At 34.0% G+C, this 18420-nt stretch overlaps 1 protein-coding gene across 1 annotated transcript in view; it reads left to right on the top strand.

The window, feature by feature from the left end:
* The window catches only part of Taf4b (TATA-box binding protein associated factor 4b), a 138489-nt gene that overhangs the window by 105859 nt on the left and 14210 nt on the right, over positions 1-18420 (top strand). The gene's annotated exons all lie outside the window — the stretch shown is intronic.

The raw sequence follows: 18420 nt of genomic DNA, 5'->3' as shown, positions 1-18420 counted from the left end.
CCCTGAACTGTGATTATTCATTTCTACACCAACTTCTCCTTTTGTGAGCACTGAATGTGTTTGCATGGCTTAATTGTTGTCTTATTATTTCTTGAAAGAATATGTTTTCTTATCTTAGATTATAAACTTCTTGAGCAAGGATTATTGTCCTATGGGCTAATGTTCCCTGTAGAACTGACCGCATCTATATGCTCAATAAATATTGTTAATTGTTTGATTAATACTAAGGAAGGATCTTATTTATATCTTCAAAGAAATTATTTGAAATATTAGTCTTTGAGTTGAATTATCAGAGCTGACTGAGATAAAGGTCCCATAAGAGCACTGGGATGGGGTCAGCAATAAAAGAGTGACAACTCATCTGTTCTGCCCATAGAATTTAAATGAACTTTGAGGTAGCTTCCTACCAGCCTTGACCCTGAATATTGACAGTTCCTAAGCAAATGCCAATCACCTTAATCGAAGAAAGATTAAATAATTCTAATTATTTTTTATTTCTAATATGATATGTTCCTTAGCCTGTACCCAATCAGATGTAACTACCATTATGTTTTTTCATATCACTTCAGAAATATTTTATGAATGTGGACATATATCAAGGTGTATTCCCAAAGCTATTTGTTTGATTTTTTTACTTAAAGATCAAACTATACCTATTGTTCTGCCCTTGATATTTTCTTCTTCTCATAATTTGCTTCATATAATTTGTTTTTCTGGGCATGTGACATTACTGTATTTAGACAAACCATAGTTTTTTTTTTTTTCCCCAATCAGTTCTTAACAAATATTAGATTTTTACTTTTATTGCCTCAAAGAACACCCTTATACTTACACTGTAGTGTGCTGGAACAGTGCAGCTAGAGGTGAAAATCTAGAAATTGAACCCCTGGATTGAAGAATATGCATATTAGGAAAACCTTTATGGAAAAACTCAAATGTATGCAAACATAGACAGTCTGAGGATATAACTCAGTGGTAGAGCACTTCTTATCATGTGTAAGCCCCTGAATGCAATCCCCCCAGTATTGGGGAAGGGGGATAATGAGCCTCCATATACCCTGCTCTACCAACTATTGATTTAGGCCTGACCTTGTTTCATTTATACCTGCACTAGGTAAGTTTTTCACCTCTCAAACTACTTGAAAGTCAAGCCTACATTCATTTATTCACAACTATTATTTATTGCTTTTGATTTTTGATAACTCTTAAAATTCCCTCTAAATAACATTTATCAGTTTTTAATATCCATTCGTGCCTATCTTGTATATTCCCATTAATACTGGAGACTATGTTTGCCATCTCATGATTGAAAATGCAATTTGTAATAGTGTTTAAGTGATGAGTAAATTGAGTAATTTTTCATGTGTGTACTGACACATTCAGTTGGCCTTTTTCCCACTGAATTTTGTGTTTTAATTTATTTTAAAAAGTTATAAACATCCCCTCTTATTTTCTTTTAAGTTTGGGCTTTATTCACCTAAAAGTTTTTACCTTTATTCATCTAAAATTTTAATTTTTCTTTCATTTTTAATTTTTCTTTCATTCTGTCTTTTAGGATTGTTTTCTATTTAGAAAGTCCATTGGTAACTAGTACTTTAATCATTTTATTTTGTTAGGTGTAAATCTTTGGTTCATGCAGTTCAGATATAGGTTTAGCTTTATTTCTTCCACCCTCCCCTATTCCCCTCTGGCTAATAAATTGTTTCAACACTATTTACTTAATAATTCTTTCCCTATTAATTTGAAATGCCACCTTTATTGCACACAGTTTTGTATCAAATGCAAATTTTCATATGTATTTGAGTCATTTCTGTACACTGAACCAATCCTATCTAATAGAATTTTCTATGGTTATGTTGATAATGCCACATATGGCTGTTGAGCTCTTAAAATGAGGCTAGTATGACTGAGGAAATGATTTTTTAATTTTTTCAAAATTAGCATTATTTTAATAGTCATATATGGTTGGTAGCTACTATATTGCACAGTGTGGAAGGACTGTTCTCCTGGTTGGATAGGGGTGTGTACACACACGTACATACGTGTAAACACACTGGGGATCAAACCCAGGGCCTCACATGCTATGTCAAGAGCTCTATTACTGAGCTTATATCCCTAGCCTCTGTACATCTATAGCTGTTTACATATTAATACTAAAGCCTTTTTCTTTTTTTTTTTTTCTGACTTAAGCCATTTTTAAGTGTATAGTTATGTAATATTAAGCATATTTACATTCTTGAAAAGATCTTTTTCATTTTATAAAACTAAAATTCTATACCCATTACACAATTCCTCATTTCTCCCTTCCCTAACTCTCTGGTCACCCCCAGTCAACTTTTACTTCTATGAATTTGACTACTTGGATAACTCATAGGAGTGGAATTGTACAACATTTGTCCTTTGTGATTGGCTTATTTAACTTACCATAATGTTCTCAAAGTCCCATATGGCAAAACTAGTGTAATGGTCAATTTGAATTGTCAACATGATTGGATTAAGAGATACCCAGGATTAGGAGGATTTTGTGTCAGTGAGGGTGTGTCTAGGAATGATTGGCATGTGGGATATTAACTGAAATGGAGACCCTCCCTAAGCGTGAGCAGCACCAACCAGTAGGTTGATGTCTTGGATGGAATAAAAGTTGCAAGACCAAAGCAGCAGCAGCAGCAGCAGCAGCAAAGCAGCAGCAGCGGATGCAAGCTCCATTCTTCTTGAATGGCTTCTTGAATGCTGCTGTGATCATGGGATTCTCGCTTCTTCATTCTTCCAACGCAGACTCTGAACAGTGATTGTCCAGAAGGCTTAGGTCTGAAACTAGGGTAACATCCTTGATCCCTCTTGTTCTGGGGCTTTGGCCTCTTTGATTGTGTAGCTGCTGGTTCTTCCAATTCTCCAGCCTGCAGGCGGCCATTGTGGACTGTCCAGCTTCTGGTCTGCTTTTCATAATTACACTTCCTGTTGATTCTGTTCCTCTACAGAACCCTAATACAACTAGTCCAGTAGAGAAATTTTCATTTCTACTTTTCTAGTGTGGGACAACCCACTACCCCATTTTTTTTTGGTTCACTTATATATCAATGTGTGTAAATATCTTATTAAAATTGGGGCATGCTGTTTCATCATCATTAAGGATATTATAAATAGGCCTTGTTAAGCATAGTTTTTCTTTTATGAGAAGAATAATTAATAATTTTTTCATCCACGTAGATATTATTTATAGTATTATAACTCATTTGAGAACGAGTTATAAAGATGTCTAAGTTCCTTTCCTACTTTTCTATTCTAGTAGCATTATATAACAAATTATTTTAAATGCTCACATGCAGGAAATCATCATGGCACATGGGGTTATACATATACATTGGATTTAGACACATCTGAGTTTCATGGTTGCCTCTGTTAGACTTTGTAATTTTGGACAAATTCTTTAAACCCCAGTCCTCAATTAGTCTGCTCTGTTAGATGGGTATAATTACCTGCCTTACAATGCTTTAAGGATTTGTTTATTTGAAGTACTTAATTAGTTTCTGGCCTCAGATAAGTGCTTAATAATTTTTAATATTTATCATCATACTTATAACACCATTATTTCAGCCCTAATTATTCATGAATTTGAAATGTTAGTCATTAATTTCTCCATTCATTTTAGTCTTGTTTGAGTTTGTCACAAATTTAGAGATATTAAATGTTTTCCAATTTATAAGTCAGATTTTTAAGTGTTTTTAATTCATTGTATATTTGAGTCCCTAGGAGTATTACAAGAAGCAAATGTGACATTTGTCTTCAAAGCAGTGTTAAAGTCAATTTATGTGACTTACTGTTAGAGTCTGTAAACAAGTCAAAATAACACCTGGCATTTTGCCAGGGGAATGTTAAAAGAGTTTGTAAACAAGTCTGGATGGTGCCTGGCAAAATGCCAGAGGGAGTGGTTTGAGAAGTAACAAAAGCGAGCCATTAAGTGTGGAGATTCCTTATTGGTTGACTGATGTATCTAGTTTATGCTAATTAGATAAGCTGTGTGGAATGTATAAATACTGCTCCTGTCCTGCAATAAACGGTTCCCTCTCCTGCTGTATCAATCTACACAAGTTGTTCGTGTCCCCCCCACCCCCCTCCCGTTATTTTGCTGCAGCCGGACTGCGGCAACTTACCTCTTAGTATTAAGATGTACAAATATTTAATTTTTTTCTTTCAAAACAGATGTTTTGTGATTTGGATATAAATATATTGAACTGCCTGGCTTCCATTGTGTTGCCTTGAATTTAAGCTTAGGTAGACGTCAGACATTTGGTTAATGCTATTCTGAACTGAACTATTTCTTCAATCAAGTGGTGACATTTTAGTATAATTCTTATCTGAAAATTAGCTGAAGACTACTTTTATTTTGTTGATTTTTATTCACTGTATTTTAACCATAAGTCTTTTTTTAATATTTATTTTTTAGTTATAGGTGGATACACAATATCTTTATTTCATTTTTATGTAGTGCTAAGGATCGAACCCGGTATCTCACATGTGCTAGGCAAGCACTCTACCACTGAGCCACAACCCCAGCACCCCCCCCCCCCCACACACACACACACACACTTTTTAATGGGAAACAGGAACCCTGTTGCATGTTTGTTCAGTATTTAAGTACATTGGTGTTGGCTCCTCCAATAACTTGAATTGCATTAGTCAGATTGTCTATTTACTTCCTTTATTCTCTCACAAATAAGATAGAAATGATGCATGAAATAATTTTTAGTTTTAATATTCTGTATTCTGTAAATAGGCTTTGTTATTTGCTTCATCCTTTATATATGAGAACCTGAAATCGTGCCTATTTGATTTAAATTTTAGAAAAAACATATAATCCCAGAAGGAAGCAGAATAGGGTATGGTTCTCTTTGTTCAAATCCAGGCTTTTTTTATTTCAGAAAGTTAGACTTAGTACCTGTAAAATTAGAAATTACTATTTTTTTGTTGATGGTAAATTGGAGGAATTAGTATTTTTTTCTGTCATAATAAAACAAAGTGTAAAACTTCCCCTTTCCTTAAAAATAATATATTTGTAAAAGATGTATATTTACCTGGCCTTTGAAAGTTGATACTAATATCTTTAGAAGTCTTGGTAAAGCTGAAAAGCACCAGATACTGTCTCCTCTGATTGTCTTGACAAAGAGCAGTCAGTACCAGTTATCATTTTGAAGCAAAAATTTATACCATGAGTCTGCTGGCTTGGGGGAGAGAGTTAAAATTTACTACAGTGGAATACGTTCGATATATCCTTAATTTACTGATATGGTTTAAAGTGGATGAAGTTAGTTTTTGAATTAAGTAAGCTATACAGATATTGATATAGAAAAACAGAAAATTCTTTAATATTTATCATATTTGCTTGTGTGTTTTATGTATAGATATTATGCAGATAATGTGTTTGGGGTTCTGTGGAATTTTAAAACTTTACTTCCCGTGTTAAAGATCCTTGAATCAGAAAGAATCTATCCTTTTCCCCCATTAGCAGTGCTTTCAAATAGTTCTGTGATGTATTAATGGCCCAACATTAATAACAATGTTTTTTTGTTGTTGTTGAAATGTAAGAGTAGGTTCATTTTAACCTTAAAATATGTCTTTAAAAATCACATGATTATATATAAAATCAATTTTGGAGTTACAAAAGTACAGAGAAGGGACCCAACTTCTTACTGGTCATATTTAACAATTTTTAGACTTTATATTGCTGTGAAAGCCATGAGCATTCAGTAGAAACCACACTTCAAATTTTGTATATGTATACCTGGTATATTTTGCTTAAAATACACCTTACACAGTATTCCCTTTCTTCTCCGAGTTGTTTCCATGTTTCAGTGGTATACTCTTTCTGGGGAGTGAAAGCCAGCTAGTTCAGTAGAAGTGATGATGCCCCTGATTTTTAAAACAAGCACAGAAAACATTCACTAACAGCTTCCCGCCCATAACAAAAAATAAAGTCTGACAAAGCTGGATGGGAGTGTCCTGAAAAGGCAGTGATGGCATCAGAGAGGATTCTATTCAAGAGTACTTGGAACTCTGATAGTTGGTGTGTGTCCATATGAGGCAAAAGGAAATTCAGGAAGCAGAGTGTGATGGAGTCCGTTACTTTGTCTTCTTCAGAGAAGATGGTATTAGGGATTTATGGGGAAAGGTAATTTTCTTCATCACTGCTTTCCTGTGAGTTCATTCCAGCCTTTATTGGGATACAGCTTCCCCCGGATGCAGCACTAGGACCTGTGGTAGTCCTCTCAAACATAGACTGCCCTCACATTTCTTTGTATCTCTCAGAAAATATTGTTTTGTTTTTATTTTGTGCCTTTTCTATTCCTATCTAATTTATAAAAGGATAATTATACAGAAATATTAAAACCAGAACTCCTTGGAGTGTAATACTTAGATCAAAGTTCAGGAATAACTTTCTGAAAGTGTTTAAACTAGCATGAATTTATCTTGGTATATAATCCCTGAGATTATTTCTGGTGTTAGCCTTCTATAAGTCTCTTAAGATTCTTTGAAATGAAGAGTAATCTCCCTGAAAGAGTATTATAGAAAGAAGATCACTCAGTCAACAAATGATAGTGATTTTGTCGGGGAGGGAGAGCTCTTATGTTTGCCGTAATACTGCTTACTTACTAGAGCTTTTTATTTAAGAGGAGGTGTTTGACTATGGTCACGGAACGTGTCTAATTGGTATAGAAGAATAGGAAAAATAGCTCTTAAGTTTCTTGGATATCCTTTTTGAAAGATTCCATGTATATATTAGGTTAAACCATGTGATCTTGCCCATTTTATTGGTGAAAATGAATATATAATTCAATTACATATGCATAATTCAGAAAATACATATATGCTGGGCTTGGTGGCACATGTAATCCCAGTGGCTCAGGAGGCTGGGGCAGGAAGATAGCAAGTTTGAGACTAGCCTTAGCAAATTAGTGAGGTCCAAACCAACTTGGTGAGACCCTGTCTTAGAATAAAAGAACTGAGAATGTAGCTCAGTGCTAAGTGCCTCTGGATTCAATCTCTAGAACCAATTAAAAAAAAGAAAAAGAAACAACAACAACAAAAAAAAAACAATACATACTATTAATAATTTACCTTTATCAAGCAATTAGAATGTATTATTTTCATTAGACTTCACAATTTCTCTGTAAGCTTATACTGTTGCTTTCTCTAAATGAAAAACATGAGTTACAGAGAGGATTAGTTGCCATCTAAAATTACATGGTTATTAAGTAGAGGAACCCATATACACTTCTACAGAATTTGGTGTTTGAGTTCTTATTCAATATGATCCCATTATAGATCATAATTTATATTTATTATAGATCATAATGGGATCATATTGAATATGCTGTACTACAACTTGTAGACAATCTATTTTGAACTTTGTATTAGCAGGGCTCTCCAGAGAAACAGAATCAACAAGGTATATATAGATATCTAAGAGGGAATTTTTAAATGGGGATTAGCTCACACAACTAGGGAGGCTGGAAACTCCTATGATATGTTGTATGCAACTTGGAGATACAGGAAATTTGGTGGTGTAATTTAGCCTGATTTTTGAAAACCAGGGGAGCCAGTGATGTAACTCTCAGTCCAAGGCAGAAGAGAATTGAGTATTGGTATAATTTCTGGAGTAAGAACCTGGGCTCTGATGTCTAAAGGCAGGGGAGCATGAGTGTCTTTGTTCCAGAAGACAGCAAATTTGCCCTTCTATCTTTTTGCTCTGTGGGTCCTTTGTGGATTAGATCATGCCCTCCCAAATGGTGAGGGTGGATCTTTTATATTCAGTCTACTAATCAAATGCTAGTCTCATCTGAAAAGACTTATATTACAAAGTAATATTCTCCCAGTTGTCTGGGTACCCCTAAATTCAGTCAAGCTGACACATAAATTAACTATGAAAGACATTTTCCCATACAGGTACCTGCTCTTGTGTCATAATTCATTGATCCACTGATTGGTAGACATTGAGAATATTTTCACTTATTTATTATAAACAATGAACATCTATATCTTAATAAACTCATTTATTTTGTAGGATTGATTTCTAGAAGTAGAAATTCTGGGTCAAAGTATATGTACATCCTAAAATTTAATAAATAAATATTTTCATAATATAAATATCATGTCTAAAAATAGCAATATCTAAAAATATCATGTCATTTTCTACCACTGAGTGCCTATTTATTCATTCCCTTGCTAGCAACATATATGATCATTTATAAATGTTTGTCACTACAGTTTTTATTTATTGCATCTCTACCATTTCAAAGTGTCCTCAAAGTTGAGGTTCTGTTTCTATGTGGAAACATGGTACAGAAGTGTTGGGAACCTCTGAAATACCCTTTAATACCTGGATTTTAAATATTTATTTAAATACTAAAATCATTTACAGAAAATTTTCCATAATAGAAATGTGTATGTTTTGAAACAGAAAACCAGATTGAATTGTTATGGATATTTGGATGACATTAAGTGGACATTATTTTCTTGACCATATTTGCTATTTCTTATCACTTGAGGGTATGGTTAGATTATAATTGTAATATTGTCTGAAATGATTTTAGAAAGACCAAAGCCTTAATATAGTTTGAGACAAACTATTTCTCAAAGAAAGGTATCTCCTTCTGGTTGCCATTCCAGGTGATTCTTCCATCTGGAAAGATACTAAGTAATTTAACTAAAAGGCTACTGATCTGAAAGCCCCAAATTTTATCTTCATTTCCTTAAGGGGCTCAGGTAGTAACCATTCTTTACCCCCATCTTCTACCAGACTTTTTTTTTGGGGGGGGGAGGTGTCAGTGAGGACTGATAACAGACAAGTGTTCAGCGTTTGCTATTATCATAGCAGACTTATGAGAGGTTTAAACCAATTTGTTGTCATCTAATGCTGTTTATCAGTATCATATAGATTCAGTAGAATTTAGAGAATTTTATTACTTCAGATAAAGAAGCAGTTCTTTATATTTTAAAGTATAGTTTTTGTGTTCTGTTTTGTTCATTCTAAATTAAACATATCCACCTCTTTATCTATAAGTGACCTAAATATAAATCTCAACTTAAAAATTGACTTTTTGGGGTCAGCTATCTTTAGTGACTTTCTGTGAAATGTGTTGAATTGCACATTATGGGTTTATCTTTCCTTCTCCCCAAATTCCCCATAAATGATCTTTATTTGCAAGAATAAAGAATAGCAATAAGTATTCGGTAGTATTTAATAGTTATGTGACTTTTAAATATGAAAAAATTGGCAAGGATTACCAGTTAGTTGAGGAAAGCCTCTTCTGCAGAAAATAAAAGGCAGAATATGGAAGAAAAACAAGGTATGAAGCAGAAGGAATTTGAAGGGAGAAAAAAAGGAAAAAAGAAAGGAAGTGGAATATATCACAACCATTGTACAAAATTAGAAGACTAATTTAAAATAATCAGAGAAAGTGAATGACTCTTTGGAAATGGAAAATATGATGCCAGAAATAAGCGATATTAGAAGAATTGCAAGTTAGTCATGACAACCTCAAGTAAATATTGGAAAAAAAAAAAAGAAGATAGTGTGCTAAATTTGTATTGGGTCAGATTAGCTAATCTAGAACTGTTTCCCAGAATCCTTTTTCTTTCATAGTTCATGGGCCTTGCGGTGTTTTGATTCTAAAAAGTAGAAGTGAAACCACAGTCATTGTCTTGTATTTGGCAGATTGGTGTGGGTATACTAGGCGTTATTGTCCTTGCAAACATCATTGACATGGAGGGCTCTTCAGCTCCTCCTCTCTGGGCTTCTCCAAACATTGAGCTAAACTCAGCACCAATACAGAGTCGACAGCTGAACATAAGCTGTCTAACCAGGCTCACAATTACAGGTAGCCAAATCTCCATATTCTATATCATCTCTTGTATTCTCTGAGCAAATGCTAACTGATGTAGAAATTTGTACTGTAATTAGCTACAGAGAAATAGCACCTTGAACATGGTTTCCTGAATTAGTTCTGGGTTTTGTAGAATTGTTTCTCTAATTAGATCTAAAGATAATAATTACCCTGTTTTTAGTAGTAAAGGTGACAAGGTAGTCCATGGCACTCAGTGAAAAAGTAATTACCAATTGTAGACACTAAAAATCAAGTGCCCGTGGAAGGCACAGTTTTTAGGACAACAGGTATTTACTACCACAGAACACTTAAGTGAAAACATGAGTTGTGGGATAGGTATTTTTCTTCACAGAACACTGGAGAACTTAGGCAAAGAAAAGGCTTCAAATTCTGAGCTCAGAATCCACAGAAGGAAATTAAAGCCTCTGTGATTGCCCTAAGAGAAATCTTTACTTCTTGTATCCAAAAGCAGAGATTTCTGGAAACTAAATCTAAAATCTATTCCTGCAGGTAACTGAATCATAACACAAATTGAATTTCTAGTCTTGTCCGATTTTTTTGTGTTAAAATTGTAACATTTTGTGGGGGGAAAATGGAAACCAAAAATTGAGAACTGGAATATGAATAGATTCTTATGAAGGTGGGTACCTAATTCCTCAGTTTTGTCCTGCCATCTGTGCCAGTCCTTCTAGCCCTGTCTAAGGGAGGTTAGTCTCTGAAGGTAAGTGGACTGCTTCCCTTGCAAATGGACTACTGATCTTCCTTAGAACCTCCCTTCACTACTTCTCATTACTTCTATACCTATAATCAGGCTCATCTTACAGTGTCCATAGGATGTGGTACGAAGTGTGACCCATGATGACACAAATTGCATGGTTTTGCCTGAATCCTGGGGCGGCGGGAAGTGGCGGGGATGGAATGAATGGACCTGAGTATAGATTCAGAGTAGAAGGCTATAAAGTTGGACCAGGCTGACTTTATTGATAGGGATTCACCAAACAAAGATTTTTGATAGAAGATATTAGGTCAGAGGGCTATGAAAGGCTTTTAATAAGTGTTTATTTTGGGTTGGTTGAAAGACCCAAAGGTGGCCAAAACTAAGTGACAATAGAGTTGTATTGTATAGTATGCATATTTGTTTCCAAAGGCTTTAGAGATTGAGATGACAGAGGAAATTTATCATGTAAGACTTGATCACATATGTCCTTCTGGTGTGTCCAGAGGAGACTTCTTTTATCATACTTAGGAGAAATACATTCATGAAGGGAACCTCAGCAACCTTGAACAGCTCTGCTATTTGCTTTAAGCCGGTTATGAAGGGGAGCTCCTGCCATCAAACTAGGCTCCCTGAATTTATTGTGAATGATGGAATCCCAGGTGACAGAAACAAATAGCAGAACTTAATTGCTAAAGATAAGGTGGATTTTGTTACTGTCAGAGTTAGTAAAGCCAATTCAGGAATCAGAATAGTCTGAGTTACAGATATTTGGTATTGACGAGTCAATCATGATATTCTAGGTCTAAAATAGATGGTCAGCCTGTTAAGTCTCCCTGGATTTGTCTAAACAGAAGAACTCTAGGTATGGTAAAGAGAAGTATGACTTGGATTAAGTCAGTAAAAGCTACAGGCCTCTAGGAATTAGACTGTGGTGTAAATTTCTAGCTGATTTGAGCCTCCTGGGATTGGTGCTTTTTGACTAGTTTTTGCAGCAGATGGCGAGATCACAACAGCTCTTCCTGTGTCTAGCCCCTTTTAGTGTTGGATATTTTAACTAAGAAGTAATAAGATTTCACTAAATCATGGTCAGATTTTTTTAAACTTGGGTCATGAGTGTGAAATCCTTAAAATTTATGTTAAAAGTAGGTGTATATACAATTTTATATTAAAAGGAAGGAAATTGTAGCAACTTTTGATGTTTCTTTATCTCTGTTAGAGAAATTAATCTACCCAAATGATCCATTAAGCATTCAGAGTGTTTTTTGGTTCCTTGGAAAGAGGAAAAATAAATTTTTGCTTGTTTGCTTGTCAAAAGCTAGGAAAGAGAAATTTTTTCTATATAGTGAATTAGATGTCAGAAAAAAAATTCTTTTTGTTCCCGATTTTCAGTTTGTGATATTATCTTAATTTAAAACATTTAAAATAATTTTCAATAAATTTAAAATTTTAAACATTTTGGAATAATCACACAAACAAGTACATAGAGTTATATATAGGCCCTTAATCAGTCCCCAAACATAAGCCAGTTCACAGACTAAAAAACCTTTGAATTAAGAGAAAACCTGGTCCTCTTGAACACAGACCCTGCCACACATCTAAAAATTTATACTGTAAATCAAGCCTTTTCTCCAAGGATCTGCCTGCAGCCTGTTGCCAGGGTAATAGTGCATTAGAGAAGGGGAAATTTAAGGTTAAAAGGGATTCTAGTCAGTGTCTTCTTACATGAATTCTAGAAGACCTAAAGCAACACTATTTTCCATCAATATCAATGGAGTTTGACTCTGGTCTGTCACACAGTGGGCCCCTCAACCAACACTAGAGATATTTTCACATTTCTGGAATGCATAATTGAAATAGATGTATTCAATAGCTGAGTTCTCCCTTTGGTTCTCTGGCCCATGGAAGTGAGAGAAAGTACAAGCCACTAAATTTGCATCTGCCTGGCAAAATACTAAGGATTTGAAAAATGCTGAAGTAGTGATTTCTACTATGTCCTCATTTGGCTTTGAGGAAGACAGGTGCATCTTTGAGAATGACAGTGGATTATTGTAAACTTATCAGGTGGTGGTTTCTATTACAGTTGTTTCTGATGTGCCTATTAGTAAACCCAGTTCCTCACCATCAGAATCAGTTTGCTTTTAGCTGTTGAGGCCAGCAGGGCACCTTTATTAGCCTCATAAAACCTCAGGGTTACATCAAATCTTATATGATAGTATAGTCTGAGGTCCTGGACAGCCTCTTCCTGACACAAATTATATCAGTCCATTATATTAATACCATTCTGATTGTTCTGGTGAGTAAGAAGTAATTACTCCTTCAAACATTTTGGTAAGGTGCAGGCATGTTGAGCAATAAATCCCATCAAAATTGAGAATCTTGAATGAACTTTATAGGGGTTTAATGATTCAGAGCATAAGATACTCTTTCCAAGGTAAAAGATAACTTGCTGAATCTGGCCTGTGCCATCACAAAGAGGCACATTTGGATCTTAAAGGAAACATATACCTTATTTTAATAAAATGGAGAATGTCCCCATTTCCATGAACGCAGCTATGTTCCATGGCCCCAGTCAGGAGCTCCAAAGCCATTGTTTTTCATACAGTATCTGGAGTCAATTCTGTCCTCTTACTATTTTATTTCTAGTGGACCCTTCACTATAAACTTTTCTCAGGTCACTTTTCATGTCAATTAAACCTTTAAACTTCTCAGATTGGTGATTTCTTTTAGTTTGTCCCTTCATTGTTAATATGAATTTTTAAATCAAAAATGTTTGTTTTTATCAAAATAAATACGTATTATAGAAAATGTAAAAGAAAAGTTATCCACATTCTATCACATTTTTACAAAATTCATATTGTAATAATACTTTTGGTAATCTTTTTAATGTAATGATATAATGTGTATACATATTTTAGACAATTACTCTTTTTTTATAACTTTATTTTATTTACTTATTTTTTATGTGGTGCTAAGGATCGAACCTCACACATGCTAGGCAAGTGCTCTATCACTGAGCCACAACCCTGGTCCATAATGTATATTTTATATGCCATTGTTTTGTACATTTCTTTGGCATGTTATAATTTATTCATCTTTTGTTGAACAAACCTATTTGTTCTAATATAATGCTGTACAAACCTATTTGCAATTAAATCCTTGGTCCTTTTTTAAAAAAAAATTCAGAAATAGAATTGGAGGGCCAAATGGATATTTATTATCAAGTTTTAAAAAAAATATTTATTGCCAATTGCTGCTTGTCCAAATTGACCTAGTTTTTTCCTACCAGTGTGATATGAAAGTATCTGTTTATTAACATCTCATCAGTATCAGATTTTTTATTCCTTAACACCATTTGTTATCTCAGTCTTTTGAATTATTAATCTCCTTTTCATCCTTTACTTAGGAAGCATAATAGACTCTTTGAGATGGCATTTGTATTCATTCATTCATTCATTCATTTGCCAAATTGTACTATAATGGTAAAAAGAATGGAACTCGGTTTCAACTTTTTTGCAAGTTACTAGTCCAAAAAGTTGTAGTTTTATAACAGTGGTGTTGTATTTATGCTGTTGTGTCCTTTTCTGCCTTGCATGATTACAGGGTACTTGGAGCCCGTGATAAAGGACAATCTTGATAGCACAGCGATCCTTTTAGCAGTTGGCCATAGATACGTGTCATTGAACTGGAAATCAGCATGATATATGTATATAAAATATCAAATTATTCATACAAAACTATCGGTGAACCTTTAAGATTCCTGTTTTTTCCTGAAGTACTTTTATTGTTATACTCCTCTGCTATATTAAGTGTTTTGGTCACTGTTCTTCTCAGGGCAAATTATATTTTAATGATGGTTTATATGTAATATTTCAGGCCTTATATGATTTTTTTTCTTCAAAGCACTTATAATTTGCTTAATGATGAACTTATGCTAAGAAAGTTTAATTTTTAAAACTTGTCATGCTTTAAGATGGTTCTAATGAGTTTTATGGATTCCAGAAGCCTTTCTTGAAACCCTATGTATATGCATGCTTTTCCCATAATTTATACAAATTTTTCCCTCCTTCAATTATAGTATTCTAACATAGCCAGTTACATTCTTGCAAGTGTTCCCTAATGCTGCACCAGTAATGTTTGTTTCATCCTCTTATGCAGCTATTTGGTTCACACTTTAGTGACTATGAAGAGCTTGCATTGCATGTTATATGGTATTACCTATGATAAAGTATCAGGATTTAGAGGGCTTTCTAAAATGATGGATGAGTGCTAATGAGCAACATTTGTTAGGTTGTTAGTCTATTACTAAGCCTACCTTTCCTTAGTTTAAATGACGGTTAATTTCTCTGTGCAATTTATCCAAATTGGACATTCAGATCTTCACTTAATCTTACCAGTAAAAGCCCAGGTTTCCTGGAAAAACAATGAATCTGTTTTAGGTGTATTTGCAATGGTACCTTCTAATGGCATTGGAATTCCTATTTACACATTTTCCCCAAGAATTCCATAAACTATTGAATGGAAGAGTAAACATAATTTGATTTTGAAGAGTTTATTTGAATTTGGTCTTTTGTTTTGACTCATCAGTTTGTGCCAATTTTTAGTGTTTTGAGGTTTTTGTTGTGATACAATTCACGCACAATAAATTCACCATTTAAAGTGCAAGATTCAGTATTTTTAAATATATTGACAATACTATTCAGTCATCAAGATTATCTAATCCCGGAACATTTTCATCACCCTAAAAATAAATTTCTTTAGCCATTTTTGTCACTTCCCTCAGCCCCTCACAACCACTCATCTATTTTGAGATTCTAAGGATTTGTCTATTCAGAATATATATTTATGTAATTCAAGTGGGACTCATACAATATGTAGTCTTTTGTGTTGACTTCTTTCTCTTCATGTTTTCATGATTCATTCATGCTGTAGCATGTTTCAGTATTGGATTGAATAATGGTTTAGCAATAATGTGCATAATATTATTTATTCATCCAATTGATGAAAATTTGATTATTTATAATTTTTTACTATTATGAATGATATTACTATAAACATTCATATGCAAGTTTTTGTGTATATGTTTTCATTTCTCTTGGTTACATTGTTAAGAATGGAATTTCAGAGACTAAGGTAATTTCATGTTCAATATTTGAAGAACTGCCAAACTGCTTTTCATAGTAGTTGCACCATTTTACTTTGTTACCCACAAAGCTAAAGGAGTCCAGTTTCTTCTTGTCAGTACTTTTTATTGTCTGTTTTTAAAATTATGGCCATCCTAGTATATATGAAGTATATTTCCTTGTGGTTTTGTTTTACATTTTCCCAATGACTAATGATATGAAGCATCTTTTCATATGCTTATTGGCTATTTGAACATCTCTGTAGAAATAAAGTCCAATCTTTTTCTTTTGTGTGTGTGTGTGAGGGGGCTGCCGGGTAGTGCTGGGTGTTGATCCCAGAGTCACTTAACCACTGAGCCACATCCCCACAACTTTTTTAAAAAAAATTTTTTTGTCAGTGGACCTTTATTTATTTATATGTGGTGCTGAGAATTGAACCCAGTGCGTCACACATGCTAGGTAAATATTCTACCTCTGAGCCACAACCCCTTTTAAAAATATTTAAGGGCTGGGGTTATGGCTCAGTGGTAGAGCACTTGCCTAGCATGGGTGAGGCACTGGGTTCGATCTTCAGCACCATATAAAGATAAATAAATAAAGGTATTATGTCCATCTGTAATTTAAAAAATATTTAGATACAAGGCCTTGCTAAGTTGCTGAGGCTGACTTTGATCTCCCAATCCTCCTGTCTCAGCCTCCCAAGCTGCTGGGATTACAGGTATACTCTACTGTACCTGGCTTTAGTTGTCATATCTGAGAAACCAATGCCCCTTCATAACTCTGCATATATGAGGAAAGTGCTAGTAGCCTTGCAGACCTTGTCACAAACCTTCTAACAAGCCCATAAATGGTTATTTTGTATTTTAATTGTAACATGAAAGAAAGTTTGAATATTCAAACCATGAAGAAGATTATGTCTGCTTGATTTAGAGCTGAAATTCAAGGAAATTTCAGTTGTTCCCTAATATTTTGCCACAAAGGACACCATAGGAATAAAGTGTGTTCATGTGTTTTTAAGCCCATGATTACCCATAAATGGACCTTTCACAGGATCTGTCCATGACAGGTTATCTTCTGGACCTTTTCTGCTACTCAGTAATTTGATTTCTAATGTGCTTTCAGTGGTTATGTTTGGTTTCCCTAATTAGAGATTTCAACAAAATCAGTTATTATTCATCTGATCAAGTCAGTCTTATATAGCAAATAAAACATATGTTTTTCCCCATGGAGATTAAGTGAGTAGTGTTGATTAAATCTGTTTTGGAAATAGAATGATAAGGTAGATTAAGTCTATTAATTGGGTGATTTTTTTATACTGCTTACATATGCATTTGGTCATTAGCTTATAGACTATTCTCAACTGGGGGCAGTTCCTACTCCTGTGGGCTGTTTAGAAGTGTGTAGAATATTGTTTTGACACAGTGATTCAGCAGGGTATGGGGTAAATTGTGTGCTACTAACACTTGGTGGCTGGGGGCCAATAATACCAGACTTCTTTTGGGGGCGTGGGGGACTGACATTGTGCAGTGTGAGAGGGGCAGATTCACCCAGTTAAGTCTACCCAGAATTGTAATAACACCACCACTGAGATACACTGATAACTAAATTTCTTGTGCATTTCAATAATACTTAAAATATTTCATTAACTATATTCTAGAATCTTATAATATTTTCTAGGAAACTATTCATAAACAACTTTCCACATAGATATCGGAGTAAGCTTTTGTGTGTATTTGTGGATATAGAATTCTAACATCACAGATTTCTGAAACTTTTATACCATAGTACACCAAAACACAGAGAAGAGTAGGTTGTCCTTCCAGTTGGTGGATATCTTGAGGAAGGGATGACTTCAAAATCTCAATTTTAAATTTAAATGAAATTTGCACTTGTTTTTCTAGATTGAGATGCAGCTTGTATGCAATAAAATTTGCTGGTTTTAATTGTAACTACTATTCCAAATCAAGATATATTGTGTTAATTTCTACCCCTATTACTTCATTTTTACGACCCCCAGAAAGTTCCATCATGCCTTTCACCATCCCCAACCATTGGATCATAGGACAGGTGTATGTTTAACTTTACAAAGGACTCTAAATTGTTTTCCAGCTGTTTGTACTATTTCACACTCCCATTAGCAGTATTTTTGTTTGTTTAGTGTTTTTGGAAGAGCAAAGGTTTTAATTTTGATAATATATAATTTAAATTTTTTATGATTATTGCTTTTTGTGTCCTTAAAAAATAATTTTATATCCCATGTTTTCCCCTAAAAGTTTTATATAGTTTTTTTTTTCATTTTAGATCCTTGATCTATCATGATATAATTTTTGTGTCTGGTAAGGTGGGGATGACATAGTATTTTTTAAAAAATTATCATTGCCAGTTGTTTGTTGCTAATATATCAAAGTAGTTGAATTTTGTATAGATCTTGTATCCTCCATTCTGCTAACTTCATTTAACCCACTAAGTCACTAGTTTTTAATTCTGTATTTCAACAAAATGGTACACAGGTGCATTCAAATAGATTATAAATCATAACCTGGAACTTATATATATATTAGTATTATATAATTATATTCTAATTTTCTAATTATATGTATTTATATGTCACATACTATATTTAGTTTTTTAATAGATGTTCAACATTTGAGATGATTGAACATAACGGGTTAATTGTTATAGAGGGTTTTTTGTGTAAATT

The sequence above is a fragment of the Marmota flaviventris genome, chromosome 16, assembly GCF_047511675.1.
Source record: "Marmota flaviventris isolate mMarFla1 chromosome 16, mMarFla1.hap1, whole genome shotgun sequence".
Classification (NCBI taxonomy): Eukaryota; Metazoa; Chordata; class Mammalia; order Rodentia; family Sciuridae; genus Marmota; species Marmota flaviventris.
Note: the sequence above shows the minus strand (reverse complement) of the source record. Positions and strands in the feature narration are given on the sequence as shown.